A 14,763-nucleotide genomic window follows, 5' to 3' on the forward strand; every position below is an offset into this window, starting at 1 on the left:
TGTACTCTAATTTAAAATAGAATTAGTTATTTCCTTTTTATTTCCCTGTGAATATCTATTTCTAAAAATGTTGAAGATTAAATTAAAGGCTTATTAAAATAGAAAGAAAAAAATCAAAGCAATGTAAAAAAAAAGTGTCTGTGAAATAAATATAGTTACCATTATTAGAACACTAACTTTGGTTCTAAATTCTGAGCTTTTTGACACTCCAGAGTTAGTTTATTTTACATAATGGTGGAAAGTATAACAATTTTTAAGGGATAAAAACAGTTTCAAGGCACTAAATTTCAAAATAAATTTGTCGTATGTCACCTATTTTGTGAGTTGTGCATCACAAAACAAGTATCTTTCATTTTCCCTTTAAATAAGTATTGTATATAGAGAGTCAGCATTTATAAGCCAGCTGTTGCCTGTTAACTATTGTGAAGAATATACTCAATGAAAGGGCAAAAGAAAACTTTCTTGTGATCTGACCTGTCATAAGGCTAAATTAAGATTACGTAGAAAGGCAAATCAGTTTGGGGAATAACATATCCATTATCTGTATAAGTGAACTCTCATTACTCTAACCCAACAAACTTAACAAACATAATTATGCCCATTTTATAGAAATACAAGACTTGCAAATGTTAAGTAGCATGTTCAAGCTATATAAAGAATTGTATCCAGGTAAGTCTATCTCCAAAGCCATGTTCTTTCTAATAATTTTTTTTTTTTCTTCTGAAAAGTCAAAAGAGTTGGTGATAAACCAAGTTTGAGAGCATTAGTAGAACTCCACTGAGTTGAGAGGAAAAATTCGATTCAGATAGAAAATAGCATTATCAAAGCCTCAAGGCAGGAAAGACCATCCTCTACACAGGGCCATGCAAGTTGTTTGCTGTGGATGAACTATGACTAAACTTTTGTACTGGAATCAGATTATTCTGCAAGTTAACCATTTTGAGAAGTCCGGATTTTAACATAAAAGTAATGAGAAAACACTGGTGGATTCTGTACATTATATGGCTTGTGGGGGATAAAAGGAGTTAAGCAAAAGCAAAAACAAAACAACAAAAACCAAAAGAAAAAAGAAAAAAACCCTCTGGTAGAATTATTGATCCAGCTACAATTGTCATATTTAAATATTTAAAGATGTCAATACTCTATTAACAGAGTTCAAAAGTTCAAGTGCAAGAGTAGAGATATTCGACAGCTTGTGGAGTTGGATAGGATGTTCATAGGGTTAAACCACATATTTAAGGAATTTTAAGAAAACAGCAATAGAATAGGTAGAGATGTGAGTTAAGCGTATAGCAGAAGGAGAGAGAAGGCAGGGGCGGATGACACACTGAAGTGCAATTCAGTGAGGATGGTAGGTCAGGATGAGAATAAAAGAACTGGCATGAAGGATACTGAGGAACACCAAGTTTAGGAAACACTAAATCTAAAAGGGGACTTCTAACAACCTCACCCAAACTATGTCTCAAGGGAATCATTGTCTTGCCATGCAGTGTAAGTAAATACCCTCTGGGTGGAGGAAAAAGACTTTATTACAATGGAATGTTTTTGGGGAGAGCAATGTTCTCTATTTATGTTATGGTAATCAGAAAACAAATGCAAAAGGATAGGCTATCTGTAGCTGTCAAGGATATTTGGTATTCAAACATCTTTGACAAGATAAGCTAGGATGATGTGTACAAATGCCATGGAGTACTGCCTCCCAATAATCTCACAAGTAGATTGTTCCCAGGTGATAACAAGTTCTAAGTTATATCTATGTAAATGGGTTGATAATAGATATTAAAGTTACCCATAATAATGGCAGAAGTTGACATAAAGAGACTATAAATAAGGTCATTGAGTACTTTAATGAGTTGTAGAGAGCCATCTAAATCTAAAGATAAATGATGAAAGCCTAGAACAGAAAGGTACAGCAGAACTTTGGCAGGGTGGGGCGCGGGATGGGGAGCGGGGAGATAGAAAAGCAATAATCAAACAAGATTTTTATTGAGTAAGAAATAACAGAGTGCTATTTTAATAGTCCTAACCTCAAAAACGTACACGTTAGCTCTAGTTTTAGTGTTATGCATACTGAAGTATTTAGAAAAAAGTATGCTCCGAAGTGCATCAAAAACGAGATGATGGATAGAGATGTGGTTAAGTAAATATAGTAAATCTGGTTATAGGATAAAGGTAGTGGTAATGCAGATGTTCGCTAAAAATTATTTCATCTTTTTTTTTTTTATGTTCGAAAATTATCTTACAGAATGTTGGGGGGAAAAACAATTGAGTAATGGTGGAGAAATTTGTTTTCTTCTTTGCTCCACTGCAGACCCAGGATATTACTACATAAGGCTCTAAACCTCTGTAGTACTGAAATTAGTTCTAGTTGTTCTGTCAAAACCCTTGACATTTTTGTTTGTTTGATTCAGATCTTAGTGTTTTTGACCTTGAGTACTATAGGCTTGGTGTAGACTTTATCAGGCATCATAACTATGGTGGGATCTTGGGGAGAAGCTGTGGCCTTTGACAATGGCAATGACTATAGATAGAATCACAGCAAACCGGAGTCTGAGAGTTCTCACAGGAACCAACAGGCTAGTCTGGAGAGCACTTTTTGTTACATGCCCTTAAAGACACTCGGATCTTTTTGGAGGAATTTTACAGTAGCTAGAATTCAAGAAGAGTTGAAGAAGGAGGAACAAAAGCACTCATTTACAATTTTAAAAATGTCTCCTTACCCGGTGTGACTAAGAAATCACTGCTTATAAATAATTATTTAAAACAGCCGCAGGGTTGGAGAAATGAATGCTCACAGTCCTGTTCTTCAAGAATAATGAGTTACCCACAAGTAAAGAGATAATACTGGAGTAAGGCTAACGTTGGAGTAAATAATATGTGATGCGATGGGAAAAGTATAGAAATTCGAAAAGAATGATCCGAGTATTAGAAGCCACAATACGTAGGTCTGGAAAGAAGATCAGATGGGAGAGGATAAATAAGGAGACTGCCCAGAGCAGAATAAGAACAGAACTGTTGATTTAATGTAAGATTTGTTCAAAGGTACTGTTTTCTTCCAGACTCTGAACATAAATAATGTAGTTCTAATGTATCTTGCTCATCTCTATATTCCTAGCACCAGTTACAGTGTTTGAAACTAGAAGCAAATAGCCCATGAAGATAACACAATTCTTAGGCTTCAGTGTCCCTTCCAAGACCCAGGTTGGGCCCTAATCAATGTGTTCACGAGTTCATATGTTTTAGTTAAACATTTGTCATTTTGTAAAATGTTTCATTCTATAGTCTCTTATAAAAGATAGCCTCCAAAATTATATAAGCTTAAGCTCCTACAAATCTGAATCAATCACTGCCTAAGATATAATAAATAATTAATATTTATGACATTAATAAATACATAAAAAAGATGCAATGGTAAAATTTGTAAGAAAGGATCTTTAGAGCTATCTTTAAACTTTGGGGAGAATATCTTAAAAGTGTTCAGCACTTTGTACATATTGCAAGATACTTATGATCTTTTCCTAAAGAAAAAAATAAACACAAATAAAAATATATGTTAACATTTGGGAAAAGTTTGTGAGAGGAGCGAGGAACCAACGAAAGAGGAAATTAAATGTATTAAACACCTCATTTAAAAAAATATGCACAAAATCCGGAATATTCAAATAATTGAGACTGAAAATATTAACATTTTTTTTCAGCAAAATATGTGATGAGGCATACATATTTTATTTTCTCTAATAACTATCAAGAACAGCCTTAAGCAACTCATTTTAATTCCATAGCAAATTATAGAAGAAAGTAGGTGGCCACTGGAGAAATAAAATACTAATACAAGAAATTTCCAAATATTTCTAGAAAATTAAAGAGGCTATGAAAATTGAGTAAACTAATAAAATAATTAGGACACCACTGGAGATGTTTTTGAAGAAACTAGTAGGTATTTTGTGTTTGTGACAAATCAAATAACTTGAGATATACTATTGAAATTTTTCACTGCACGGTTATTTTTATTTTTTAAGTAAAGAGAAGAGAAAGAGAAAATAAAGTTGTATTCTTAATCCTATTTGTAACATTCATGTTAAGAGAGGCAGCATTAGGCATATTAAAGTGTTTGCTTCTCCTCTAATTTATGATGCCCTTCCTTCTTTAATGAGATCTGCTCTGCAGCCCATAAAATAATTGTTATGGTAAACTGACTTTTTAAAATTAGCTACACACCAGTTGGTCCAGAAACCTATTCCTCTAGACCATTCATGCACAAAATACCTTTGTGTGAAACCCTTTCCAAATGTGTAATGATTGGAGTTAGTCCAGAAGTTTGCCCACAGGGTCTCTCAGTGGAAACAGCCTCACAATTTCCTTTCCTCAAAAGCGTTTCCATGAGACTCTCTCTGTCATGTGGGCTTACTCAGGCCACTCGCAGGCCAACACTGAAAATACATTCAACCTTAGTGCTATTGAAAAAAAGAACTTGTTTTCTTTAACCTGCAGAGATGCTACCTGACCCAGCATCTGGCTGTATGGCACAGAGTATGAGCCAGAAGCTGTTCAAAGATTCTCAAGGGAACTGGAGGAAAATTTGTATGGAAAGATCTAGACTGTCCTAGAAACCATAAGCTCGCTATTTCATACTCTCACACTGTGATTGTTATTCCACCACCGTGACCATGACCCCTGATGAAAGGAGACCGACTGAGACAGGAGTAGCTGGCATCATCCTTTCCTCAAAGGTGGGAAAGAGAGAGGTCTGTATAATACCCTAAGGATATAGAGACTAGAAAGCACTAATAGTATTTCAGATTAATGTGGAGATGGAGGGTTGAGATGGAGCACGAGGACTCATTTTCCCCCATTAGCAAACTCCTAAATCAAAGAGGCTAATGGCTGAATGTGCGCTAAACTACGCAGTGATGATCACAAATAGTTTTCAAGTGTCTTCTTCGAGTTTATGAAAGCACTCTGCATAACTGGAAGAAAAACGAAGCTTTGCTTTAGCACAATTAACATCAGTATCTTTGTAACACTTAAAAACTCTAAGGGAAAATAAACTGAAATGAGAGGAGCTTTAGCATTACTTAGCACGTATTACATATTACATAGTATTAATTTTTTTTTCTTGAGAGCATGGTGGTTTATTGTACAAAAGAAGATTATACATTTCTCTACCTACATTGAAAAATAAATTCTCCTTAAGTCTATTTTACTTTTGGCATTTGTACTGAGGACATAAACATTCACTTAATTAATTTTACAAATATATTAAGAAAATTCTAAGTGTAGGTCTAGAGCTAGATGCTAGAAATCTAGTAGTGGACAAAGTTGACATATGTTAGAAGTTCTTGGCACGTATACTAATTTTAAATATACTCTGTATGATATAACTATAGAAGTGATCAATTTGACACCACTTTATTTTGTTTTAATTCAATATTTAAAATTAAGAGGCTTGTCTAGTATCAATAAAAACTTGTGTTAGAATACATCATTCAAGGCAAGATTTGATAATATCACCTAAAACGCTATACATGTCAACCAAGAGGACAGAGTCTGAGAGCTCAGACTAAAGATTTAGAAACATATCAGATTGGCAAAACGTAATTGTAAACAATATTTTCCAGTATATAATGGAAAGGATCACAAATCAAGTTTTTCAGCTTAGACTTTTCTCCAAAGGAACATATCTATTCATCTTAAATATAACTCAAAGGAAAATTGTGATTCATTTTCCAGAAATCTACTTTATGGTCTATTGCTAAAGAGTAAGTTGCGTAGTGCACAATCTATAGAGAGAAATTGCAAATGGGAAAAGAAATAAGGAAGCATAAGTCAGATCAATACTTGTCTTGTAGATTTAAAAAATGCAGGGAAGTTTACAAACAGGTAAGGAAGAAATGGCCTCAGCAAGCAGCAAACCTTGTAACTCAAGCAGGCTCTGTCTAGAGGCAGAGAATAAGAGACAAAACGCAGACCTAGAGCCATCCATTTAAATATAACTGCTATGCTGAGAATAAAGTCAGATGCAAATGCTGATTCTATGAATAAAATGCAGTTCCTTGGAGACAGAGATAGATAGACAGATAGATGATAGATGATAGATAGATAGATAGATGATAGATAGATAGATGATAGATAGATAGATAGATAGATAGATAGATAGAGATAGATAGATAGATGGATGGATGGATGGATGGATAGATGTGTGTGTGTGTGTATGTGTGTGAGAGAGAGAGAGAAAGAGAGAGAGAAAGAGGGAGGGTGAGGGAGGGAGAGAAAGAGAGAGAGAAAGAGAGAATAGATAGACACCAAGTAAAGTTTAACTAAGCAGACTATATAGGTCAAAATAGCATTCTGGAAAGGGAGTGAATGAGTATCTAAATGTAAACGACTGAGAGTGAGTGACAGTGTATGTGTGTGTGCGTGTACATGCACGTGTGTTGTGGGAAGGAGCCCAAAGGCAGGGTAAGACACTAGAGAATTCAGGAAAGCAATAGATCAGCATCAAGCTCCATTTGGTTGCAGGTAACAAATCTGCACATCCGCAGCTGTTCTGCAAACATTTATAGTATCTAGACTTTAGTAAGCTTCAGCTAATTTAAGATTATGGCCCATCTCTCTAGGGGTGAAATGGTTTCTTAAGAAATAAGAAGAAAGTGGTAAGATATAACAAATAGTTTAATTCTATTCCTTAATAAATGTAACAATTGTACATTCGTAGGCAACTGTTTAACATATTTTCAGAAAAATTAAATTTTTCTGCCCCGGAAAAAAAATTTTGCCTTCAACAAACAAAGTTTGACTTTATAACTACTTGGAAATAGTTATGTTTATCAGCAGTGAATACCTAAATCAATGGATTGTTTTAAGTTTTCAGAATGCATAAATTTAAATGCATATGAAAGATGTTAGGAAAAGGAGGGCACAGTAAACTTATATCCATTAAAATCAGGCCATAGCAAAATTTATACTGTTAGCTGTATAGGAACTTTAAGTGTATTATAAAACAGATTACCTGAGTGTTTTACAAAACAAAATACAATTATTAAGTGACCCAAAATTATAGTTATGACTTTTCACAGTGACAAAGATAGCAATGACATAGGTTGGGCACAAAGGAATACGGAAATGTCAATTTCTCTTCGAAACTTCAAAATCTCAAGGAGTGGATCATGAAGTTCAATTAGTGCTAGTGGCCAGTATTTTTTAAGTAAAATAATATGTGATAAGTATAATAGAAAAAGAATAGCTAATTGAGTATATCATACATAGTTTATCATAAAACTTTCATTTCAGTTGTGCATTTGAATTTGTATACCAAATATCAATATAATATGTATTTCTTGTTGTGGGTTGAAGTCAAAACAGTTGGATATTAACTGGTTTGGAAATAGAAGTGGGGAAGAAGTGGCCTTATTCCTTTCTATATATTCTCCTTCAGGCCATACTTACAATATCTTTCTTTATTCGTGTTTTATGAGCATTGCTTTTAACCTGATTTCAACTGCACAAAATGTGGGGAGAAAAATATGGAAAACAAGTCTTTTTTTTTTTTAAATGGGCACTTTCTAGGGATGATTCTGACAAATAAAATATTCTTCCAAGACTATCTTCTAAAACTCCAACTTTCAGACATTGTTCAAAATTTAAAACCTAATGCAAAGGTTGACATCATCAACCAGCATTAATGTTATTGGTTTTCAGTTAATCATGTCACTAAGCCTTAAAACTCCTGACGCATATAAACATTCCATCATTACGATTTTAAAACATCTTTAAAAGTAGAACTCAAATGAGTCGGACTTTTTTTTTTTTTTTTCCTTTTAGCGGCTTCAGGAAATGAAGGAATTTGCTGTGTCTCCATGCGACATTTAAAATTTCCCTCATTTAAATTGTCCCAACTTCAAAGCATTTAAAATACAAATCCATCTTGTTTTGGCAGTCTCAGTGTCAGGAAGTTATCGAGGAAACAAAGCCTACCTTCAGCTTAATAAAATAACATTGAATTGTCAATAAAAAGAACATTTCAGAAAATAGGAATGTTAAAAACTACAAAGAGACATAAAATCAGAAGACAGCTCGTAGTTAAAAATGCAGTCCCACAGAATTGCCCCATGAACCCAGCAACGAGAAAACCTGTTGGGAAAATAGAAGAAATGTTGACAATTCTGGATTCTGTTTTCTCTTTTATGGGATAAAAGGAATATTGCACACAATTTACTCATTTTGAGTCTTGGTTTTCTGCTTAGAAAAAGTAACTTCAAAAACTCGCATTATCTCTACTTGTAATCTTGATAAAAGAATCTACTGAATAAACACGAATATTTTTATTTCCCGATTAAATTTTATCATCAGCTTACATTGAATTAAGTGATTTTATTTTCTTGAGCTAGGGTGCTGAATTCATAACCTGATGGTTGTGTGATGTTGGACAATTAAATTCTCTCAGCCTCAATTTTCTCTGGTAGAGTGCAGTAAAATGAAAGGGACACAAACTATGTGATAGGAATCTTGACGATTTGTATCTGTTTTGAGTCTGGGTAAGAGCCTTGTCTAGAATGTTTAAAGAGGTTCTCTAAAGTCTCCTCTAAATCTAAAATTCGTATTTTGATGTGATAGTTATAGATCTGAATCATAACCTATTATGTCATTGTGATTGTGCAAATTGTACAACACCTTTAAATGTATATATTCTCATTAAATTTAACAGAAACTCCTTAAGAAGGATCATCTTCACTCTAGATGCACATAAAAATAAATAGAGGTTCAGAAAAGTTGAAATAACTTATGAATGGTGGATAGCAAGTTAGATTTGAAAGCATTTCTTCCAAATTCAGAGCCTTAATTGAATCTAAAATGTCGTATTTTCCCACTGATAAACAGTACAGATTTGCACATGAATTTTGTTTTTAGTAATTAAGGGAGCTAAATAAAGTTTATCAACTCAATAGATATTTACTAAATGACAATGTGGCAGGTACTGCATAAGGTATCAGGGTACAACAGTAAACACGATGAATGTGGAACCCAACGTTAGGAAGTTTATGGTCAAGAGAAAGACACAAAATTAATAAGAAATATGAAAAAAGTCCAATTATTGCTGCTGCTACTTCTTCCTCCTCCACCTCCCCCTCCTCCTCCTTTTCTTCATTCTTCTTCATAAGCTACGAGGATTTTAGTGTCCATATGTACCAACTATTATGCTGGATGCTTCTGTATATCACTTCATTTATCTCCTATCTGTGAATTAAGTCTTCTTTTCCTTATTTTACAAATGAGAAAATATGCATAATTAGTATATGCTTGTGCCAATTTATTTCCCTTCCAGCAATGGATAAAAATGGCCAATTTCATATCTTCTCTTATACTGAGCAGTTTCCTTAAAAAAATATTAATGTGATAGGTTAAAACTTGTATCTTATTGTTTTCAACTGTATTTTTATTTCTAATGAGGTTGGAAATTTGTTCATATATCAAGAAAAATTTATTATGCATCTATTATTAATCACGCACTATATGTGGCATAAAGGGTAAAAGACAAAATTATTTTTTAAAAAAGATTAGTGAGATTAAAAGAGAATTAAAAACATCGTAAGTGAAGAGAAATAAACACATTTTTTTCATGGACTAGTATCACCCATTTGATCACAGCACTACAGTTGGTGAATCTCAACAAAGAGGGCAAATTACATTCTGGATCATTGCTGTTTTGTTGTTTTTACAAGAATTTTGACTTACTAAAATTAACTATGATTTTACTCTTTGTATATGGGTTTCTCCAGCTTTTTCCTTCTACCATACTTCATGACCTAAGATTTTATGTAGCTCCCAGTTTAAAATCAAAGAATGACTTTCAGAATGGGGATCCTGACTATATGTATATTTAATATGCATAATATCTGAAGAAAGAATTGCTAATTTGGATATACAGTTTATTTTTATGCACTTCCAGAATATGACTATTGTGTTAACTGTCTTGTAATTGTAATGTATATTTAAAGGCTGTTAGTTACTCCTTAAAAATCAGATTAAGTCTTATACCAAATTTCTTATGTCTTGGCTTTCATTCCATCTTCTGTTAGCCAAATCATACTGACTCCCACCCACTCTCTGGACAGCAAGTGAGATTGCCCCAGGCTAGGATTATCACAGTATGAAAGTCAGATGCAATGATAAAGGAACTTAATATTCATTTCACCCATATGGCATATTCATTTTTCAGAGAGCTCCTTTTTTGGGTTTGGAAAATCACCTATTTCATTTTATCCCACTGGTTTTGCTTGTTTGTTTTTAAAGTGTACAAACTATCAGAGAAGCTACGTCTAATTTGTAGATGAGATCAAATTACATCTAAGCTACATCTCTGAAGCTATTTGTCTGTGAGAGTTGCATTTTATAATTACAGACTTATGTGACAGTAGCTTAAACCCAGGATGTTGGTTGTTCACTTATTAGGAAGTTTCAAGGTGGGTGGTCACTGAGTTAGTACATAGATTCACTATGCTCGGGGTTCTGAGTATGCATCTAGATAATTCCCTTGGCCTTCTCATCATAACTAGAGAGCCGCATCCAACCAAGGCATCTTTTTCATTAAAGAAAAAACAAAAAGCAGTCCCAGAGTTTCCCCAAAGACTTTCCCTTCGGTGTCATTGGCAAGAATTTTGTTATATCCGGTCCTATACCAGAGACTAATCTCACCTTTGATGAGATTAAAAAAACCTGTTCTATTACTGAACTAAACCAGGCATTTAGAAACAAAGAAAAAGTTAAGAAATAAACCTGGTATAAAAATGCATGAGTATTTGAGGAAAAAAATGTTTTAAAAGCACAGTGATTGATCTAATCTAATTAGTTCTTAAATCACTTTAAAAGCAGAAGGAAAAAGACATAACTTATGATTGAATTTGGTCCTGGGTCACACATTACATATTTGAATATGTAAGCCTATCACAATACTATACATTAGACATATATCCTAAAACTAAAGGAATGCTTTTCTTATTGAACCATATTTTATATGTACTCTAATTTAATTTAATTAATATGCCATAGAATTGTGGCTTGATTCCATTGTGTAGTAAAAATTTATTGATGTAGTTCAGCCTCAGTACTAAAAGGACCATATGTGCAGTCAATTTAACAAAATTACTATGAGAACATATTTTTGTAACAAAAGAGAAATTTTATACCTGGAATTGTTAAGAAGATACTTAGCTTATTGGAATTTATAACAATAAGATAAGTTTGTTGAGAGGTAGAAAGTCTACCTTTAGAAAATTAAATATATGACAGCTATAAATCATATTATGCACAGAAAAAATTAATGTCCTTTTTGTCAAGATTTTGAAAATTTGTAACTACCTGCTATTTTTCACAGTATCTTATGGATAGAAAAAGCACAGTCATTTAAACAAAAAATGAATAAATAGACAATATTTTTTGTCTCATTTTTAAAGTTCAGTCAAAGCATATTTTATGTAGGATACATTTCTTAATTTTAATTAAATGAATATGAAGTATGAAATCAGGTAACTACTATAGTGCAGAATATTCTCAAATGCTTACATAAGTAATATAATTAAGTCAACAATAATATTTTAATAACTCTTTATACTAAACATTTTCTTTTAAATAAAATTATCTTGATTTAATTGCCTCCTATTTTTTTTTAATTCACTTTTGGAAATGTAAAGCCACAAGGCGGTCAGTAATTACAGATGATTTTTTAATATTTCATATGCAATTATACATAAAAGATAAGATTATATTTTATGAAAATTGGTGTGGTATAGCTTTCTATAAACATTACAGCAATGAACCTTTAAAGAATCAATATCATAAAGATAAGATACAGTACAAATTTTCCAAGGAAAATAAATTGCACAAACTGAAGGTAATGACCGTTTTTTGGTTGGTGTATGTTTTCTAATAAAAAAGTAGAAATTACATTTGAACAAAAGTGTAATTATTCAATTAAAATTGTTGGAGAAAGGATTTTCACCTCAGCATGTATAAAACAAGCATTAAGAGCAGTGTTCTAATAAATACTTTTTGCCGAAAGAGAAAAGTTAAGTCTGTGGTGTAAGTGGTAACTCATTAAGTCAGGCTCCCAAGAATAGTTTTTTTAGACTTTTCTAGCATCAGAGTGAATGCTTGGAATTTGCTTTCTTTAATGACTTTCCATTCGTTCCCTTCCAATGTCTGCAACCTGCCGTTGTCTTCTGCCTGGCCCGTCTTCACCTCTCGTCGTAACCTAGGGTGAGTCCTTTGATTGGCTTTTCTCTTTTTCCTCACTAGCATTACTGGCATGACGACTCATCTGGCCGGACGTTCCCAACTCCCTGCACTTTCGAATTGTAGGTGAAAGCCACAGTCTGCTGCAGATCTGCTGTCACTGTACAAAATTCCACCAGTGGCAAGTCATCATAATTTTATATTTTTTACAAAGTTGAGATAAAAAAAAAAAGGAGAGGGAAGATCTATGTTATGATGGAAGTGAATCATAAAAAAGAGTTTCTTATTCATCTGTCAATAATCATTATTTAAATGTGAAAGAGCAGTTGGTTTGCAATCAAGACTGTTTGATCCATGTGTCAATAAGCTTTCTATGGAAGCAGCAGACTGTAGTCATGGAAGAGATAGCAATGTGGTATGCAAGCATTGGGGATTAGAGAAAAAAAATCAATAAGATAAAGAGGCTTTTGAGGCATTTAAGAAACACACATAACTGTCATATAACTCTTTCCTTGGAAAAAATTATCCAGATTTTTTAACATTTAGTATAGAAGAAAACTTTTGGAGATGAACCTATTTAAGAGTTCATGAATGATTGTTTATGTAAATTAATGGAATCTCTACTATGCACATAAATTTAGTACTTTTATTTCTCAAGTTCTTCAGCCAAAGCAGTTTCTCTTCCTCTAATACAAAATTAACATAGCCCAAGCCCCAATCCTATTTGGTTATCGAATATATATGTCTTTCATAGATTATCTTTCATGCCGAGAATTCCCAAGAAATGATTCTCTACTACAACAAATGAATCCTGGTTGGTTTTTGCATGTCTTCATGCAGTGTCCTTCTAGGATTCTCTTTGTTATATCTTGTCTCTCGATTGCTTCTCCAAATGCTGCCAAACACCTCCCAGACAAGGAAATGATTCTACACTGTTCTTGCACAGAGCAGTTAATACCAGTTTGTATGTAATACAACTTTGCTAAAGTTCAATTATAACATCATGAACTGTAATGCAAGAAGAGACACCTTAAAAACAGTTGTCACCATATGATTTCATTTGTATGTGGAATATAAAAAAAATAAGTAGATAAAATAAATAAACAAACAAAACAGAAACAAACTCATAGATACAGAGAAAAAACTGATAGTTGACAGATGGGAGGGGGCTGGAGGGCTGAATGGAAAAGATGAAGGAATTAACAAGTACAAATTGGCAGTTACAGAATAACCATAGGGATGTAAAGTACAGCATAGGGAATGTAGTCAATAATATTGCAATGACTATGTATGGCATCAGGTACTAGACTTATCAGGAGAACATTTGGTAAATTATATAAATGTCTAACCACTATGCTATACACCTGAAACTAGTATATATTGAATATCAACTGTAATTGAAAAAGAAAAAATGGGCATCAGATAATACAGTCTTAGAATCTAGCACTCTTTTCACTTCCAGAACTGTTTGTTTTCTTGAATCATTTTTGCCTAGAGTCAACTTCTGTCCTCATTCTTGCGGTTAGCCACCGCCCCCCCGACCCCCGCCGCCCTGCCGTCTGTGTGTGTGTGTGTGTGTGTGTGTGTGTGTGTGTCTGTGTGTACTGGTGGGGGTGGATAGGGAGGGGATGGGTAAACATTATAGTAATCTCTTTCAGCTCTTTCTGAGCCCTCATGACATCTTAACAACTCCATCTGATTGTCCTCATTTTAACTTCATTGCTGGTTTAAGATTGCTTCACATCTGTATGAGCTGGTGATGCTCTCAAGTGGACCCGGAAAGCATAAAGGAAGAGTATTTCCCAAGCACAATTTCAATGTCCAACCTTAAATACAGAAACTGGTTATAAATTCTGCATTTGCCATTTTGTCAGCTTCAGTAATGTTTAAATCCAGATTCCACTTTGAGCAATAGAATAAACTCTTAGAAATTTAAAATAGCAGTTTATCTCTACTGCATGAGCGTTACTGCTTCTATATATTAGGGCATTGAGTAAGTGCAAATTACTGTCTCTTATGGAATACCTTTTAGTATTTCAAATAAAATGCACTTTTTAAGAATGACTGATAACTCATAATTCAGTATTAATGCATAAAACTTTGAACAACTATATTTGAGTATAGTTTTTTTCATAGTCACAGCCCAACCATTTTATTTTATAGTGCCATTTAGCAATCGCAGCATAATTCTTGAGTAGTTCATATGGAATTTGAAAATTTAAAATGTTTTTGAATTATTTATACTATAATACAAAGTTTAAGAAGGAGAAATCATAAAAGAACAAGCAGGAAGTTTTTAACTTCAAGTTAGAATAAACTAGTCTAATGTCTGCTTTATTATCATGTTAAAAAATAAATTCTAATGAAATAATTAAAAGAAACAGACTTAACTTGGGTCTCAGTTATCTGTTTTGCTTTATAGATATTTATTTTCCAACCTTACATTATCCTATATACCTCTCCATAAATGTATCCTATTTATGTTACAAAGTGTTACGTAATACCAAGTTGGAAGAAATGATACTGAAAGACCAT

This window comes from Pteropus alecto, unplaced genomic scaffold (assembly GCF_000325575.1).
Source record: "Pteropus alecto unplaced genomic scaffold, ASM32557v1 scaffold72, whole genome shotgun sequence".
In the NCBI taxonomy this organism is placed as follows: Eukaryota; Metazoa; Chordata; class Mammalia; order Chiroptera; family Pteropodidae; genus Pteropus; species Pteropus alecto.